The 6,456-nt window shown below is 33.4% G+C and overlaps 1 long non-coding RNA gene across 1 annotated transcript; it reads right to left on the bottom strand.

The window, feature by feature from the left end:
- Positions 1-4,202: 4,202 nt before the first annotated feature.
- Positions 4,203-5,371, bottom strand: LOC106794252 (uncharacterized). The gene is made up of 2 exons (XR_001389242.2): positions 4,932-5,371; positions 4,203-4,423 (listed from the first exon to the last, which is right to left on the bottom strand). It is a non-coding gene; the product is annotated as an uncharacterized lncRNA (long non-coding RNA).
- Positions 5,372-6,456: the final 1,085 nt, after the last annotated feature.

Below are 6,456 nucleotides of genomic sequence, written 5' to 3'. Positions count from 1 at the left end.
CCTTCATTTGGGCCTTGTATTTTGGCGATTCTAGTAGTATAGGGTTTTAGCCTTGTATTTTGAGGCATTTTGAGTATTCTTTGTAGAAGGGAATTTTTGGTATTTTCATGTATTTTGTCATGGGGTGAGCTTAGCTATTATAGGAGGTGTGTAGCTAAGCTCTAGCTTCTCATCTCAAGGAGGTGAGCTTAGTTATTAGAGAGGTGTGTGTAGCTAAGCTCTAGCTTCTTTAGGAATCTTCTTATGGAAGATTCTCAAGGAGGTGAGCTTAGTTATGAGAGGGGTGTGTGTAGCTAAGCTCTAGCTTCTCAAGGAAGTTTTCTCAAAGAAGCTTCTCAAGGAAGTTTTCTCAAGAAAGCTACCTAGTCTATAAATAGAAGCATGTGTAACACTTGTAGGAACTTTGATGAATGAGAGTCTTGTGAGACACAACTCAAAGTTCAACTTCTCTCCCTTTTTTCTTCCTTCAATTTTGTGCTCCCCCCCCCCTCTCTCTCTTTCTCTCCCTTTTTCTTTTCCTCCATTGAAGCATCCTCTCCAAGCTTCTTATCCAAGGCTCATCTTTGTGGTGAAGCTCCTTCTTCCATGGCTTATTCCCTAGTGGATGGCGCCTCCTCATACCTCTTCTCCTTTGTCTTCCGCTGCATCTCCATGGTGGAAAATCACCATTAAGGGTCCTCATTGAAGCTCAAAGATCCAGCCTCCATAGAAGCCCTACAAGCAAGCTTCCATCAAGCTTTCTCTTGCATCACTGGCCTAATCTACTTAGAGACTGTTATCCAATGCCCTTGCGGGGTAGATTGCATCAAGTGCATTGACTCAAGTGCAAGCACAAAACTTATGAGTTATGACCCTGCAATAGGTTTATGTATCATAAAAATCGCCATATCAATGTGCATCGTTGTAACAAATTCATAAAATGAAGCTTCTTGTTGGTTTACAACTTAAATTGTCTTAACTCTTATGAAGAAGTTTATGAGTTCAATAGAATTTTGTGAATATAACTAGAAGCAATTAAGATAACAATTAAAATATATGTAAAAAATATACAGAAAATGCAAATCATGTACATCATACTTGTTTTCCAGTTGAAGCTGCATAGGAAACATTCAGATCAACAATTTATTGATATGGAATACGAAAAGCATACTCTGTAATAAATTATATACCAGCTTCCACCAAAAAAAAAACACCAACAGAAATGGCTTGTCAATATAGTATATTAAGGTACTTGAATTGCAGAGGGAAAAAAAATCTTGTTTCAGTATTTACAAGTGAAAATATGTCACACATTTGTTAGTACCATTTAGCAGATATTTTCATTTCCATATTAAACAAATCCTTCCATAAAACTTTTGCTTCGTAAAGTTCCTTTGAAGATAATTAAGTTTCTAGAAAGATTGTTATTCGTGTTATAATCCATCCATACTAAGATATTGGTTTTGTTCAATTGACAAAATATGAATTGGTTTGGTTCAATTCAAAAATCAATAATGAACTCAATATAAGTGATTTACATTTATCATTTATATTAATTATTTACATTTATGGGCTCAATATAAGTGATTTAATTTGGTGAGTCTATTGGACTATCATCAGAAATTAATATGGGCTTGATAAGCGAAAACCAGTTTGACTCGTTAGGGAATAATAGGAACTCTAATAGGTTAAAACCTAAAGCAAGGTTGTGGTCCCTAATATACCAAATCAAAAATTGTATTCTTTTATCCCCATTTGACGAGAAATCTAAGGTCCCAAAAGGAAAATGGTGATTTAGTTGAGGAAGAACACAAAACCAACAGTTCCTTAGACTCACCAATTCCTCTGCTTATCATGGATCTAGGCATTTTTCATAATCCCTCTTGATAGTCTAACATAATGTGTTTTTTGGTGGTTATATTGATATTTTATAAGGATCCCCTAAAAGTCCAACGAGTGGTATGAGAGCCACCATTACTGTTAGATTATTTGGAATTGAAGTTCTTTTTTTGTTTGCAATAGATTGGTTTGTAGGAGCTGAGTTGTTTTTTCTGTTTCGTAAAAAAAAAAATGTTGCTTTGTTGTTTTCCTGATCATGGTATTTTACGATTGGCTTTTAACGTCATCTAATCATGTATTGGTTTGTTTCACTTCCTTTTGGATAAATTTTGTACTTCATGTTTCTTGTAATGCTAATAAATTAAAGGAGAAACATTATTATATATTTTATTTATATAACTCTCATTTTCTAACTTGGGAACAAATTAAAGTTGAAGGCGAAGTGAAGTTTCTCCAGTCTCCAAGGTGCATTGCACAAACATCACAAACATAAATTAGTACTAAGGAAATATTTTTTATGAATAATCTTATTATTTTTTTATTTATTTAAAATCTTTTAAAGATTTCTTTTAGGAATTTATACATGTTTTTTAATTTCCTTTCATAAATTTGTGATAACGATATTTACAGATGCAATATTTACTTGAGATATTTTAAGTATAAATCAATGATAGCATTAAATATAATTCAAGGATATAATATTTACTTGTCGTTATTAGTGTTTTATATTTTTTTGCTATCATGATTGAGTGTAAATCCAACAATAACATATTCTTCCCATTTATTTGTACGTCTAGTATTTTTTTATTAAATTGATTGACACGATATATTGTAAAAGTAATTCCGATTGTGAAAATTGATTTAATTAAAATTACATAGATTTTGTATGAAATTATTTAATGCAAGAAGTATGTATTGTTTGTTTAATGCAAGAAGTAAGTAAAATTTATGTACTTACCACTTTCTTGTGATATTTGTTAGCTTACATAGTAAATCTGTGAAATTATCCAATATTGAAAAAGTCCATGTGAAATTGATACTCGGACTTTTCATTTTATTCTACTGGTGCAATTTGGTATGCTTGTTGATCCCCTAACACCCCTCAGCAAAGGCTTCATCATCTCAACACACTCAAGATACGGTTTCCTATTTGTCGACTCGATTAGCTGTTTCAGTTGAATGTCAAAATATTTTTTCATGATTTGGGTCAAGCATTCAAGACATTGCTAATTGAGCCATATTCTACATGACAATTGTCTCGGGTTGTTTCTCACATATGATCATAGGTAGAAATCTATGTTGATCAGCCGAGGTTGGTGACGAAATACAACATGGCTACTTCCCAAAACCATCATCAATATGTTTTGCCAACATGCATTTTGTGCCTCATGTAGAATATCCAACAGGTTCAAAATTATTTGCATGTGCAGTCATATCGATAGCACTCATATTCGACATAGCATATGACATACCAATATGTCCTACTACCCTGGATGGCCTTCTAGCCAATTCAACCAGCCCATTTTTGCATGTTATATTGATTTGATAACTCATTCAATACCTATCCCCCTAGGCAATCAATGGCTAATGTACTTGATAGTGCAAAGAATGGGTTATATGGCACTTGTTGAGTGAAAATTCGGTTGGGCATGCAAATTCTATTCCTCTTAAGCATAACTCAACAGAACTAGTGTTGGTCCTACATGAACCTCATCCAGTTGAACAACCTAAAAAGTCTTGCCCAAGTTGAATTCGGCTGAACTGACTTTGACTGGTCAAGATGAACCAAATTTAGCTGATTTAAATTTGGCTTGCTGAATTTGGTTGAGATCATTGAACAGAAATCAACTGATCTAATTTTTTCCGAACTAGTTGGTTCTAATTCGGCTTACCTGAATTCAACTGAACTAGATGAACCAAATTCAACCAATATAGCTTATTCGAATTTGGTTGACCTAAAATCAATTAATGAAACCAATTACGCTGAACTGAATTTGGTTAAACAGGTTGTACTAATCCAGTTGAAAAGCCACTTGACTGAACCTGTGGTAAAGATCCTGGCTAATCCGGATACCTGTGTGGCTCCGACTGAAATTACAAGGTCTTGGTTTAGTTGGTTTGTATACCCATGTGTTGCTGAAGTAAAAATATTCACTACAAGGAAAATGACTTTTACCTACAGTCAAAATCTATCACTAGAAGTCCAAAATCCGTAGGTAGATGTATAAAGGACTTTGTCCTACAGACGTTTTTTGCGTCAACTTTGAGGGGGTATACAGTGACAACTAATAGTCTGTCACCATAGGCTTTACCTACGGATATATTTTTACCTACAGTCAAATTTAACTATCACTATAGGTAACACCTACTATTTCAAATGTAGGTAAAAGATATTAATTTATACCTATAATCTCTAACTGTAGGTAAAAGTCAATTTACTTGTACCTACGGTCTTCTGTAGGTAAATGTCATATAATAATAATAAAACTAGTTCCTAATTACACTTTCTTTATTATAATTTTTAATTAAATATACATGAGCTTATTATTATGCTGCACAAAGTTAGAGATCTGCTGCAACATGACCTTTGAAAAGTTACAACAACCTGCAAAAGGAGTTACATCATGTATAACATATAAGAAACTGAGCAAGTGGACAAAAAATACCAATCAATTCTTAAATATACTCAGATGGTTTACCCTCAAAATCTGATGTAACTAAATTTTTGGCATCACTCGATATAGAAATGTGCTTTACATTTCCCTGAATTTAAAAACAACTATTTAAAAGTGTTTGAGCTTCTTAGATCTCAACACACACAAATAGATCTAGACAGATAATCTTAGAGGAATTAATCCTGACACACATATATCGATCTTACACACAGATAGTAGTAGCTTCATAGATAGACACACACATACTGACATATATCAGATGAGAGTGTCAGAGATTAGAGGAAATAATCTTGAAAGGTCGATATTAGTTCATCTCATGCTCTCACTTGATATGTGGCCCCTATATATATGAATGTTAATTATTAAGCTTATTTGAATCTTCATAGATGTACACAATTGATACTGAAGAAACAAAAAAGAAAAGAAGGAAACACATACCTGGAAGCCCCAAAACAGTGCAAATACATATTTTTTGACCACCCTAGTTTCTATAGTAAGTGGTACAACATGTACATAGATCCCATATGGAAAAGCACCGGAACTGGAATCCAAACAAGCAGTGGCATTTACATTTTTGTTCCACAGTTTTGACTGGTCAGATGCACGGTCACTGCCACAATCAATAAATGCTGAGCATCCAGTAATATTAGAATGTTGGCAGGCCTTTCGCAAGCATTGATTAACCCTCTGGAAGAAGGAAGAGGATTGAAAAAGAGAAAGTTAATAATCTAATATTACCCATCATTTACAGAATCAAATTCCTGATTCTAATTGAATAGGTCATCTAGATCCAGGGAAACATAACAATTCTGATAATTGAATTTCATGATCAATATTACAAAAGAATTAGAAGGATTAAACTGCTTATATTAAAACTTTCCAAGGTCCACCTCATGGCATCAAATTTTTTCTGAGAACACACTACTATCATAGTTTATTTTTCTGATGATTCTTGTAACATATTATCATATTATATACAACCAAATTAAAATCAAAAGCATTCAAGTGAATCAAGTAATATTTCTTCTGCTTTTTCAATTTGCACTGTGCAAGGTATTTATCCTCCATTTTAATGCAACATGAGAACTTGAAGCAAATTATAAAATTTAGTGAGGAAGATATTTTGTATTTTTTGAAAATGGAAGCTTCAAATATCATTTTTACTCACCTGCAGGCCAAAGAGGTACCAGCCAGAACCAACAACATGGCCAGATAGCATAAAAAAAAGATGATTTATAATGAAATTTGCTCAGGCTGATTCAAATATGAATCCTGTAGGAGACTGGCCAATTAGCAGAGGCAGAAACCTGAATAATCTGGGAAAATACTGCAAAAGGATTGCTGCACGCAGAAGATTTTTAGCAAAATTTTCTCCGGATATTCCCAAGTACTTTCGTAGGACAAATGATATCATTATCTACAAATATTTCATCACACATGTCATGACAAGGAATTTGAAGAGTACACAATAAATCATTAGTCTTTTTCACAAATCGAAAACCCTTTCCTTCCCCTACTGCCTGCTTGATCTCAAGTATATGTTCATGTTCATCGTCCACAAACTATTAATTCATCAGACACAATGAAAGGTTCAATCCTTGTGGTTCATTTATATTTGAAAAAGCTGATATAGAACACTAAGCAGTTTATAAAGATAAAGATAGAAAAATGACAACAAAAATCTTCAGAGTTCTAATTGTAACAAGGTAATTAGTTGGTAACAAGGTACCATAGCCTTTATGACTAATTGTAGAGGACAAATCCCCAATTCTCTCATGTTCTAAATTAATTTCAAATTGATTACAAAATAAGTGGGCCTTTGGCATTTGTATGGTTCAAGGAGAAAGAGTTTTTGCATGCAGAGTTTGTGAGAGATGAAAACTATTTATGTGAAGGCACCTGACAATAGAAACTACAATAGTCCTATTATAGAAAACTTAATAGCTCATCACAAGAACTCCTT

Source organism: Glycine max, chromosome 7 (genome assembly GCF_000004515.6).
Source record: "Glycine max cultivar Williams 82 chromosome 7, Glycine_max_v4.0, whole genome shotgun sequence".
NCBI classification, from domain to species: Eukaryota; Viridiplantae; Streptophyta; class Magnoliopsida; order Fabales; family Fabaceae; genus Glycine; species Glycine max.
The sequence above is the reverse complement of the archived record's forward strand: the minus strand, read 5'-3'. Positions and strand labels throughout refer to the sequence as shown.